Raw genomic sequence first — 13,440 nt, 5'->3', positions numbered from 1 at the left:
TACATAATAACCAGAAAGGAGAAAATGAAAACATTATTTAATGTTTTTGCAAAGGCAAAATTAAGGGAGGTTAAATGGCTTCAGAGCTGAAAGTTCAGGAAGCATCCTTTAGCTGTCTAGGCTTGCATGCTGCAAGCAGGGCTGGATCACCAGAAGCGTTGACTCTATTGCAGTAACTCCTGGCCAGCACAGAGCTGACTGGTGGTCCTAGTTCCAGTTTCCAGAAAAGATAAGCAGGTAGCCAGAGTGCCTGGCTGTAGCATGAACCCTATATTTGTCCTACGTGTAATCGGTGGGAAAGAAGTCAAAATGACTTGAATTACCAGTTTTGAATTAACCCATCTAGTTTGACCAACCTCGGCCTTCCCATTTAGAAGGAATTCACCCAGTTTAAAGTGAACTTAAAAGTCATTGAGGTAAATCACTAATTGCAAGGTAGACTGAGTTGGAATTAAAATGCCCTATGTGTCCTGAGTTCTGATGATGTGAGAAAGCTTGATTGTAATCAATTTCTGTAGAAACAATTGAAGCTGGAACAATTCACACTACAAAAATGAGAGAAGCATAATGAGGAATGCAAATAGTATAATAAATATATACGTACAGCACTTTGAGCTGTAGTTTGCACCTTCTCATGAGAACCAAATGTATGAATTACATCAGATGGTCATTTCTTACAGTTACACACTGTCATGTGCCTGTAACCATGTCCACAGCCCAAACCCTGTTCTACAGTAAATAAACATGTAAAGGAAGAGCTCTCAAGCCAGTGAAGCTGGAGAGAGATCTCAATAAAGGCAGACCAGACTGCCATTTCCACGCATCCTTTTTAAGTCCACCTGTTCTCTAGTTGGATCTCCTATCCATGTGAAAATACAGACCTCCTTATGTTCCTAATCCACTGCGAAAAGCTCATCTGCAACTCACAATAACAAAGATTTTATGCCTCCCTTTATCTTTTCTGATCTTGCCTGCCTGTTTCTATTGGTTTTCTCTAGTTCTTCTGTGTTGTAAAACAGAAAAGTTTTTCTCTAGTCCATCTCACTGTGCTGCCTGTGGTGTTAGAATTCATTGTCAAATCTCTCCTCCTTTTGTTCCATTCCCTGCAAGTCCCAGGCTGTTTAATCATTCATGGTGTACAAGTTACTTCAGGTATCTTGTCCTTTTTTCTATCTTTTGTTGTTCTTTTTTAGCATGAGAGAACTGGAGCTGCAGACAATATTCAAGATGCTGTTTCCCCAACAAATTTCCAGCATACTATGCTATGTTTTCCTCTTTGTGCTTTCCTTAATAATTCTTAACGTTACACTCCCCCTCCACCACTGAGTGTTGGGCTGACAGCTTCAAAAAAATCCACCATAATCCAGAGATCTCTTCTGCCTGAGCACTGGAGGTTGGAAATCTGGCACTTCTCTTTTTGCCTGTGAAATCTGGGTTGTTTCAGCAGGGGGGCTTTGCTTCAGAGATAACCCACACCTTGAAATCTTCTTCCCAGCTGACCTTCATTTTACCTACCTAGAGAAACTGATCATCCAGAAGCACTTGCACCTCAAGCTGCTCTTCATTTTTCAGGTAACTTGTACATTCAATAAAAGACCAGGCATAGATTTCTGTGAGACTTCATGAGGAACTCTTCCTTTCTACGGGCCTTTATAAACATTTCAGGTCAGATATCAAAACACAAACAAAAAGCATTTGTTGTACTAATCTGTATTTCCTTTTCTTCCTCCCCTTCACTTTCTTTCTTTCTTTCTTTCAGCTGGGTTGTTCTAAATATCATTTTATTGCCATCAGTGAAGCATTAGAAAGATTCAGCAGCAAAACTGTCTGTCTTTCACAAACAAATGATGGTACTCTATTTTAACTGCTTTTCATTTACTCATTTGCTTGTTTAAGGCAAACAAATAAGCAGCCAGACTGGCAGCAGAAAGCTGTTAATCACAACACTGTGAATAAATTAATAAACATAGATCATTTTCTGGCAAAAAAAGTTTGTAATTTTTGCTAACTTAACAATAAACAAAACAATTCTGCTACTGCACAAACCTTGGACTGCATTTCCCCCCATGATTTGAGGTTCATCTCCAGTCCCCAGTGCAGTAATCAAAATGTTCTGGCCTGCAGTGTGAGAGGCAAAAAGCAAGTAAGAGAGACACAAACTTCTCAGTGAATTACCTCTGCTGGAAAGGGGAAGGAAATTCATCAGAGGTAGATGTTCAATTTTAACAGGCTTTTTCTCTGATTAGAACAATGGATGTCTCCCTCTCCAGAGGCAGCCATCCATCTCCATAAATAACAGTGGAGCATGCTACATTTAGTCAACAGAAAGCCTGCTGATGGCTCCTGGCATTACTCAAACAACAGTGGCAGCAGTGCTCCCTACAAAGCCATCTATACAGGATAGTTGGATCTAGACAATCTTTAAGGTCTCTTCCAACCCAAGCATTTCTATGAGTCTACGAGTCTATAACTCTATGCAAAGTGCTACCCAGAAGTGTTCATGGCAACAATTGCCAGCTGTGGGGCAGCGGGACCAGGGAGAGGCAACTTTCCTCTGGAGTCCTCGTCACCTGCTGGTACAGCAACACCTCAGTGCCTTTGGGGCTGCTCAGAAATGCCCTGCAGGTGCTGGAGGTACTGGTGAGACCTGAGGTGCTTCAGAGCCTGCTTCCCACCCAGAACAGTGGATAATAGGCACTCATGTTGGCAGGGCAAAAGGGACATTTTCCTAAGGCTCTTCTAGTGAGGATGTTTAGAGACATGGTTTCCTGCTGGTGCTTACAGCTTAATCTCTGGCACAGGAGACAGATTTGGAAGGGGGAATGATGATGCAGAGAAAGAAAAGGGGTGCAAAAGTCAGCATCAGGGCAGCTCACAGGGTACTCATTGTCTGTCTTTGGGCAAACACGGCTCATGGAGCAGCCCCTGTGATAACACTCAGCCTTTGTGCTCCCTGCCTTTCTGTAGGAGGCATTTTCTCCAGATGAGCATTCTTGAGCAGGCGCTGGCTCTGGATTTGTCAAATACAAAGTGTGCTGTATTTCAGATGTTCTCACTTCCCCACAAGTAGCAGCCGACTGCGTTGCAGCCTGGGCTGTCCAGGGAGCATCACGTCCCTTCCCCTCCACACTTGCCTGGTCACATTTTCTGTTCTTTGTCCAAATGTCTCCTGCATTGCTCCAAGTCACTCATTTGATGCCATAATGTAGCTTACAGAAAAGGAAAATAGCACTGATTCAAGGCAAGGAACTGAGCCAGTATTGCAGCTTTACATAAGTCTGCAGAGCGGGGCAGGTATTTAGTTACATTAAATAATTGAGGGGGGTGGCTGTCTGAAATGCAACAGTTTCTTTGTTCCACATGAAAGACGATACAGGCTTGGAATGCTTCAGACACACATTCAGAAACTAGCTCAGATATTTGAGAAACATACATTTATACAACCAGAAGCTAGCACACAGCACCCCTCCAGGCTCTCTGCCAAACCTTCCTCTTTTCTGATTGTAAGGCCAAGTCCTGTTTGCAGTTTTTCTGGCATTACTGTACAGCTTTCAGCAGTCACCCTGGAGTCTCACTGGTGCAGATGTGTTTGCTTCGATCTCCAGTGTTTTTCCAGCCCAGCTCACAGCTCCCCGAGTCCTCCACACCAGCTGCCCACCAGCACTCCCTGAGTGCTGGCCCGACACGAGGTGAAGCACAAATCTCAAGCCAACAGCACTCCTCAACTCTGAGCAGTCCCCAGACAAGCACCACACCTCATGCCGCAGCTGCTACTCACCCCTGATCACTTTGGTCTTTACGGCAGACGTGGAGCCTCAGGATTCCCACTATCCGGCTGCAGACTGCTCTGAACCCTCCCACAGCAGTGCCCAGCCACCTCACCTCAGGCTCATTTTCTTGCACCTCCTCCCCCAGGACACCTGACTGCCACAGCTCCACCACAAGAGGAATGGCCCTCCTTGGTGACATCTCCTTCTATTATCAATATTCCCCATTTCCATGCACTTCATCCTTACCTTGGAAATTAGGCATCATTCCAAGGAATAAAAAATATTTTAAAACCTGCAGAGCATACCTGGTTTCCTCAGAGGGCTGGAGCTACAAAGCAAGGGACAGTGGCACAGAATCACATGGGCATCCTTTCAGGGACTTCTCTGCTAGCACTGGGTGAGCTCCCGGCTGGAATGATGCTGCATCTGCACAAAGTGCTGCAGTGAAGTGTCGGAGTTTCTGCTGGATGAAATCACAGCTTCCTTGCTGGTGTGCTCTGGCTCCATTTCAGCTTCAAACAAGCAGCCTTTCCTGCAGAGGTCTGCAACTGGGAGGCTGCTTTCTTTTGGCTTGGCTTGGGTTAAAAAATAAAGCAAGAAAGAAAGATGAGAAGGAATGCTTTTTACTATTGGTGGCTGAGTAAACAACACAGACAGCTACAAAGATTGTATTAAGCAGTGCAAGAGGCTGAAAGCTTTCCAATGTGCCTTTTTATTGTGTTTGCTGGAGCATTGCGTATAGGCATAGAAAAAGGGAACAGTTCAGCCTTACGGCAAAATTTGTGAACTAAGAAGGCTGTGTGAAGAACTCAGAACTCTGTCCGATATTGCCAAAAGGCATGAGCAAATTGAGCTGATTTTCAAATAAAAGTCTCTGGTCTCCAATTGATGCTATTTCTCTAATCACAGCATTAGGGCCATCAAAGCATGCAACTCAAATCTGCAGATATATCTCCAAGACTGTTATTTTAGATGTCTGTTTTTGAACTTCCATTCTTGCAACATATACAGAGACGGCAAGGACAGGATCCCCCTCTGCCAGTCATAAAAACAAAATTATATTTGTTCTAAAATGCCAAAAACACTATTTAATATGACTTCTCAGTTTTGGAAAGTTCTTGGAAATTCTCCAGGCATACACATAGGTCCTATTCTTATAACTAGAGAAAACTGCTTCTCAGTTTCAGGGAGGCAAAACCTGGCATAGTAGGCAATGAAATACTATAGCAGAAATTGCAGTCTGACAACATGGAAATCTAAAACAACACTTGTACTGTTGCTGTAGTATCTTCCTATCATAAAATCACTCACAAATCTGTTTTTACATCTGCCTGGACATTTATGAAAGTTTTGATGGCTCTTTAGAGCTTTGCTTGGAAACTGAATACCCACAATAATCCCAAGGGATGAGGTTTTTCTTATTTGACTTAATTCCCCTATGAATTAGATATACAATCTAAACCAACATTCTTCTGTGGCCACTGGGGAGAGATAGGAACCAGGGTTCACTGTTTCTTTAGTGAACTGCAACAGTGCTGTGAAGTTGCACATATCCAAGTTGAGTGGCAACTGCTTGTACTGCTTTACATGTCTGGAGTTTCCAGCCAAAGACAGTGTCCCATCACAGTACGCGCTGTGCTCACAAACGCTCACTGTTGCAAGAATGTATGAAATATGGGTTCAAAGTTATAACTATCTTAATGATTTTTGTGATTCACATAAATTTGATCTGCATGGACACATGCCACTTCTCTTTCAGTCAGAATCCCTACAGCCACAGAGACAGTGCTTTCAAAACCTTTCCCTCTTGTTTTAGCATAAGAGCCAAAACTGCAGAGTGACCTTGAGAGATTTAAATAGTGGGAAGTTTAGTATCAAAAAACAGCATGAGAGTGTCACGCACAAAGGGAGATGATACAGAAGCCAGTATGGTCCAGTGCTGAGTTTCAGGCTGCAATGCTCAACAGCATAGGACACCAGCACAGCCACCTGATGAAAGCCCAGCAGTCCACACCTTGAAGATGTAAGTGCTCTTCTGGGGGAGGGCAGGAGTGTCAAGCTTTCAGGTCCATATGGGTGCTGTACAAAGTCAGCTTGCCACATACTCGCTCACAACTAGCTGGGATCCTGATATGAATACCATTTCAAACAGGCACTCAGAGCAGATTGCAAGTATGTGCAATTTGGGAGTAGAAAAGTCTAAATGCTGCACTCACTCAGCACTGAAATGATATCATTTATACGGCCTGTGTGTGTCACAGCTGACGGCGATGGAGTGGGAGTGATGGCAATGGCTTTCTTCAGACAGAACATTCTCGTTGCTATGCTATTTCTGAGCCCTCTGCTTACCTCTATTACTGGAAATGACTTACATCGGTTTCTAAATCCGTCTCTATTGATTAGCACTCAGTGCGTGGCTGCATGGCTGAGTGTAACGATCACGACTCCCATGTCTTTTGTTATTCCTGAAGCGCAGAAGATTGTTCTTTCTTTTTTTGGTTGCAGGTTGTTAGCTCAGCTTTGGGTTGTGATACCTCAAAGCTTGGAGTATTCACGATTTGCTTTTGAACTATCTTAGGTCAGCAACAAATAGGAAAAAAAAAAAAAAGTGCATATTGATACTTTTGAATGAAGCTATGACTATCTGCCAGTACATCAAGAAAGTACAAAGCATCACACAGATCATCAGTTGTTATTGCACTACTGTGTTGAACTGGCTATCTTTATTACTAGAAGTGCTTGAGTTTCCTACAAGCATATTCATTACACTTCCAGACAATTTTAGTTTACACTTCTTGCAAGTCTATGCTTTGACTAAAAAATAAAGTTGATTGTCCATCAGAGGAGTCTGTTAACACTTGCCTTTAAATGCAAACATAACATTATACAGTCACCATTTCCTGGCAAATCTCTTCATTCTCTCTAGTCATTTCTGGTGCTACTGTGTTTATGGCTCTAAATAACTGCATAGATGATGCACTCCAGCTCCTTTCTTGAGGAGCACTTGATATAAGATGTTAGTTATTAGTAAACATAAATTTATTCAGCCACTTTCTTCAGTGCATCTTGGTAAGAGTTTGCTGAAAACACAGCAAAAATCACACCTGGTTATATAATTGGCCACAATGTTTGTTGTGTATTTTCAGTAAGATTCTCAGCTAGGGCAGTAACAATTATCCCAGTGTAGTTAGTGAAAAGAGAGTACTTGGCCTATTAGGGTATGTAATGTGCCTGGTCATGTGATATTCATGTCCTAGCCTTTCCACAAAAGCCCTGCAATGTCTGCCTCAACATGGATCGGTGTCAGCCACTGTTCTCTGAGCTTACTGGGGAGGAGGATTAAGTCATAGCTTTAAGTTCCTGAAGAGGTTTCTTGGGGGCCTCATCTTGCTGCTGTGGTGTACCTCTTGCCCTGCTTCAGCACATTGCGGTAGAACCTGAAGCAGGTTGCAGGGTGGCCACTGCCATGCTTCTTGTCACACTGGTAAGCTATGGTGAGGAAGTGTCTGGCTCCTCATCAGACACAGATACACTCATCTCCTCATCCAGCATTTCTGCAGGTTCCATTCTTCATTCAGGGACTAGGAGTTGATTTATGGTCAGAGCATGGATCTACAAGAGGTTGCAAAGAGCTGTTTCTACCACAGCATGGATTTTTCCCACCAGACTGCTGTTTAAAGGTATCTGACAATAATGTCATGCATTTGGGGAGAGATTTTAATGTCTCTGTCTCTCCCTGCACAGTTCCTGAAATCACCTCAGTTGTTTCTCAGCTCTTATGTGATCAGGAGGGAGTGAAAATCAATCATTTGCCTTCACTTCCTGTCTGAGGAAGTGACTTGAAAATGGTGCTGGCACTGGAGGACTGAGTGGAGTAGCCTATCAGGCATCACAGTACTTCATCACCTCCCCAAGTACAACAGGAGTCATTTGGAAAGAAGAAGCTGTTGCTTTCAGCAGCTGGGAGTGGTGTCCAAGTCACCATGGCTACAGACAGAACAGATATGGACACTTACCTCTAGGTGTTTGCTATGTGCTAGTGAGGTCAGATTTGCTTCCTCTGTTACAGTTCATGAATAGAGGTTTTCACAAGGCAGCACAGGAGACCAGAGGCTCGACCCTGTGCAGTGCATGCCAGCTGCTTTAGCACATCCTCCTCACGCTGAACACATTTAGAAACTCACGCTTCATGTGTGACAAAGTGTCACCTCTGCGCCACCAGAGGTGGCTCCCCTGGCCAGTGACAGTAATACTAGGCCCTTTAAGAAAGCAAGATATCTGTTCCTGGTAACATAAAATCTACAAGAGATGAATGAAGAAGGTTACAAAAATTAGAAGATGATACCAGTGTAGACAGTCGGTGCTGATTTAGCTGCAACATATGACAGTTTTTAGCATCCTACATAGGATGCTAATCTTTATCTTGGCAGGCTAGTATATAGAACCGCAATCACAGGATACACAAATGACTCATCCTGGGGGCCTCTGCTTCTCCAGTGCTGTTGCAGTACCCTGCTTATACCTGTACAGAGCATCACTGAAGAGTCAACAAAGGCTGGGATGGGTATCCTCTGTTGCACGCTCTGCTGCTCTCACAACAGCCTCTCTTGAGCCCATTTATGCTGTAACAGCTCTTATTTCTGCTTGTAGGGCTGAAAGAGAAACACAGTGTGACTTGGACACAGGTGGAGGCTGTCATTTTATAAAATGGCCAGAATCAAAGTGTGCACGTGCAAAGTAAGATCCATTCTGAAAGAAGATTCCTTATTTGCACCCTGACCTACAGTAAAACAAACAACCCGCATCTATAAACTTAGTCTAAGTGTTTTGCAATTAAAGAGAGATTTTTTGCTTTGTTTCTTTCTGTATTTTACATTGCTGCTTTTTATTACTAACATGGGAGGAGGAATGGTCTTGTGATCACTGTTGCAGGCTACAGTCAGGAGATCAGCTTTTCCAGTTTATCCAAAGTAACTTTAGTCTCTGTTCACCCTATGAAAGACAGTGTGATGTTCTTCTTTAGGGCTTTAAGAACTTCTAAGATGAAAAAAAATGCTTTCAAGATCTCTGTCCACAATGTCAAATCTTTAATGTGGCAAGACCCTGATTGCATAAGCACAGTTTTCACAAACAAACCACTTTGGTCAGGGAAAGAAGGTCTGTAATGTAGAAATGAAAGGCAGAAATGTGACGTTAGTGATTGGAGAGAAATGAAAAGCCTGTAAATCCTTGACTGTGGACCAGATATAACAGATCTGTGGAACCATCTGTGTGCTTCTAGCACTGAAATTAGTGTCCGGGGTGATAAGGCCAGGTTGTGATCAGTGCTGGGGACATAGCATTTACACACAGGACCTATTCAGAGGCCCTTTGGAGTCTGTACAATGCACTGCCATTGCCTGTTGTTAATCTGAGAAGTCAAACCAAGGCCTTTCCTCTCCCAAGGAAACATGGCATTGTGCCCTCTTCTCAGGACATTATTCACCCTTCATGCCTAGAAGGCAGCTGAATTTAGGTTAGTGATCTGACTTCCCTTTATGTCCCTGGTTCAATTTTCTTAAAAGCCACTACCCTCCACAGTTTGTTTCACAGACCTGTACAGGAATGCACACCGTCAGGAAGGATTCCCTCCTGATATCAAACAACAGTTTCAAGCAAAAGGTGAGTCTGGTGCATAAGGCTTAACTGCAGTAGATATAAAATCTATGAAATAAAGAAGCATGCACTGCCCTGTACAAAACATTTCAAATCAGGGACACAAGGATAATCTTTTTTCCTGCTTTCTATAATACTCCTCCATTATCGACCAAACTGTTCTTTGACGAGGTCTTGGAATTGTTCGTTCAATAGATCTGCAAAATCTCAGCCATATCTGTGATGTCAAAAATTCCAAATTTAAAACCTAATCATCGGGTCAAGCTTTGCGTAACTAGGCCAAGTTACATTCCCAGCAGAAAATTTGATCAAATGAGCGGACTGCATACATCTAAATAACTATTGCTTAGTTATAAGTATATACATAAATAAGTAACTTTTCTTGCAAGTGAGCTTGGGATAAGCACCCAGCAGCATGCCCATTGGCTGTGACTCACCGATGAGATGCCATTTGCAGGTCATTCTCATGTAAGTACAGAACAGTTGGCTCTCAAATGTGTTACAGAAATGAACATAGCAAGTTAAGGCATGAAGGGCTGCAGTGTGCAACAGCCCTGCTTATCAGGAAGGAGCCAGCCCTGACAGTGAATGCAGGCCACTGTGAGCTGCTGGAAATTTCAGAGAGGGCAGGCTGCGGCAGGAAATAAAAAAGCACATTGAATAAATCACTTGATGCTCTGATTAAGAGGCATGGGACTGTGTGTCATGTGATAGTTAAAGCTGTAAGCTTCAGCCTTGAATTTGCTACATGAGTGGTCTGAATGGGCAGATGGTATTCAGGAGCAGGATTACTGTTTTCAGCAAAACAGGCCAAACCTACTCACTTAGAAGTGGAATAAAAATGTGAAGATCATTATCTCTGAATGTGTATGATTTTCTAAAGAGAGGTAATGAATCAAGCTCATAATAACTGCATTATTTTCAACAAGAAATCATTCAGCATAGCAGAGGAACACTTTGCCTTTGTTTCCTATCTGTCAGCTAAGGACACGTGCATTTTCCAGTGAGAAATTTGCCTCCAAATGAGAGTGGTTCAGCCGGCTGGTACTGGCCAAAATATCCATTTTCCTAAACTACCCAAGAAGACTACAGGCTAGATGACTTGAAGAAGTAAATAAAATCAAGTGCTAACAAACAAAACACGGTTTGCAGTGCCTGCCTTTCTGAACACCGATTTTCCCCTGGAGTCTGTGCAAACCAGCACCCTGATGGCCAGCATTTGTCTTTCCTGTTACACCCCCAAGCCCCAGCACATTAGCAAGAGCAGTAATAGCTAAAATGAAGACCCCTCCCTTCAGCTTTCCGTGATGCTCAGTGCCTTCTTTGTCCTGGGAGAGTCACCAAACTGCCTCAGCACAGTCTGACACCAGAATCCCAAGGCAAGCTTGGCAAGTTTCACCAAGCCCCAAAACCCTGTAGACAGTGCCCCAAAAGCACTGCTCGAACAGGTAGGGCCAGCCTGTGCTGCTGGAAGAGGCAGGAGGTTTCCTCACCCCAGGCAGGGGAGCAGCAGCTCCTCAGCCCCAGCAGAAGGAGGTCACCAGCCTGGGACAGTGCTGCTCGTGGTGAGAAACAGTGCAGCTTTCCACTACTTCTGATTCACCAGCCCTGGGAGCCTGAGGAGATGGTGCCTGGGACTCTCACTCACTTGGGCAAGGAGACAAGCACAGCTTTGCTCCACAAGTTGCAGGAGACATAGCATGGAGGAGCACAGCGCTGCAGTAGGTGAAGGAGAGGGGTGGAGGCACAGGTGAGCTGTCACAGAGCAGAGTGTGAAGGAGGTGCTCATCACCTGTCATCTCTCACATGTGACATCTGATTTCAGCTGGGCCTTCAGAAACAGTGTCTGCAACAGCCAAAATCACCTTATTGCATCCATATGGGAGGAAGGGCACTGCTGTTCACATACAGCGATATATAACTAACACAAAGGGGTCCAGATTGGATTGGGACCCCTGTAGTGTGCACCACAAAAACTCCATGTAAGAGAGCCCTTGCCCCAAGGGGCCTGCACTGCAAACAGATCCACTGGTGAAAAGGAGGGAGAGCGAGGAGACAACAGAACATCACCATTTTATCCAGGGGAGGAAAGGAAGGACAGTGGGAAGCAAAGACTGTGGATAGCAAAAAAAGAACAACAAATGTAAGAAAAGAGAGTGAAGCTGCCTGGAACTGAAGGTACTGTATCAGACAGATGGCAAAGAGGTTGGCTGAGGAGGTAGCCAGGGACACTGTCCAGTGTGAGTGCCTCATCTGTACCCCCTCACACTGCTCTTGCTTAAATGCAGTCCTTGCATCAGCTGGTTCTGCTTCTGCTGACAGGGAGACAGAGGCTCTTCTGTGCAGAGCAGATGTCAGTACAGCCCTGAAGAGCAACAGTGTTAGATCAGCATCACACCAATTTCTGTGCCAGAAGGTGCAAGCAATATCTTAACTGATTGCTATATATATCAAGATATAGCCCAGCTCCCGAGGCTGACAGACTTCATTCTGTAGCGATGCTTTTATTCCAAGCTCTAGACTCTTCTACAACTAATCAAAGCACGATTCTTGTTCCGTCTGCCTGTGCCCACACATGAATTTCAGATGCACGATTGTAACACTTGTTAAGACCATGAAAAATACCAAATGGAGGCTTTAAGAAAGCAGATCCGAGTACTTAACCACAAGACACACAGTATAAGTGGAGCCCCTGGAGTGCCTCGCCGGGCCCAGGGTGCACTGTGCTGCCTGTCAGCAGCTGCAGCAAAGCCTGGCAGCTCTAGTGACATCCCTGCAGCGTGGGTTGGCCAGTGTCAGCTCTTCTCCATCTTCTCCACATTTCAGCTAAAGGATGTTTATTGATTTTGCGTCTCCTGTGGCTTCCTGTTTTTCTGTCTCTCTCTCTCTCAATCTCTCTCTTTTTTTTTTTTTTTTTTTTTAATTGGTTGGATAAGAAGGTACACAGAGCAGGAAGTACTGAAGGGAAACTGGTGGCATCCCTTTCTGGCTCCTGGGAAGCTGAAATATTGCCTGCTTGTAGGCAAATATATAAAGATCTGAATCTAAGCACCCTCATTTGGAGTTGTAAACAGGATTTAAATGCTGCATGGGCCTTGTGACTTCTCTTTCGAGTTCTGCCATCCATAATTCATTATTTGTTACATGTGACTCATAGGTTAAATCATGCATTTCTTCTGCTATGCATTTGCCTGCTGGTGAGTTTATCTAAAGCCTATCTATGAAAAAAAAAGAGTCCTGAAATGTGTAAAAGAAATCCCTTTTGCAAATGTTGATAGAAAATGAAATGAAAGCTGAAGTAAGGTCAACGTGAGCAGACAAACCATGAATGGGTAGAAGATTTAGATTTCTTTTAGTTTTCATTTAAACCAAGCTGTGACAATTCACCCAGAGATAGACAAGGCACAAAAGATGCAAATTTGTTTGATATAGTTAAACTTCCATTTTATCACATTATGTGCTCTCTTTTGGAGTTGTAATCTGAGCTGTGGATCAAGTAAATGTAACACAAAGAGTTAGCCAGGCTTCAGTGGACACAAGGCCTGGGAGTCAGTTTCTGAACTTTCCAGCTTGTGCCGAGCATCAGATATCATACGCCTTACATCTATTCTTGTGGAAGGATGCAGTTGTCTAAAAAGAACCTAAGAATGCCAGGGACTAATTACAGTATTGTAGACAATTAGATTTGCTTGCTCCCTTTTGCCTCTTTCTTCCATCGATCAGGTTTTATTTCTAAGCTCTTGCTGGGCACTTCTGCCAGTATCTTCACCTGGCAGCCTCCAGCAAAGGAGCAGCATGTGCTGCTAGTTTGGCTTCAGCCTCAGAGGGACACAGAGTAATCAGACACTGCACAGGAGCATCCTCAGTCAGACTGAGATGTTGTCCCCCAATCTTAATGCTGAAGTGGTGCGGAGAGGCCTTGGTGTAAGTAAGCACCAGGCTCCACGTAGCAGTGTGGCCAGCATGCAAATAGAAGATAAATAAATGACAGCATGTTAGAAGCTTCTGTTCGCTG

At 43.9% G+C, this 13,440-nt stretch overlaps 1 protein-coding gene across 1 annotated transcript in view; it reads right to left on the bottom strand.

Annotated features, from left to right (window-relative positions):
- Positions 1-4,228, bottom strand: part of LOC100550123 (guanine nucleotide-binding protein G(I)/G(S)/G(O) subunit gamma-4) — a 98,139-nt gene extending 93,911 nt beyond the window's left edge. The window contains exon 1 of the mRNA XM_085219689.1: positions 4,076-4,228. The gene's annotated coding sequence lies outside the window, so the exon portion shown is untranslated. The remainder of the gene's footprint in view (positions 1-4,075) is intronic.
- Between the last annotated feature and the right edge of the window lie 9,212 nt (positions 4,229-13,440).

This window comes from Meleagris gallopavo, chromosome 2, assembly GCF_905368555.1.
Source record: "Meleagris gallopavo chromosome 2, MGAL_WU_HG_1.1, whole genome shotgun sequence".
NCBI lineage: Eukaryota > Metazoa > Chordata > Aves > Galliformes > Phasianidae > Meleagris > Meleagris gallopavo.
The sequence above is the reverse complement of the archived record's forward strand: the minus strand, read 5'-3'. Positions and strand labels throughout refer to the sequence as shown.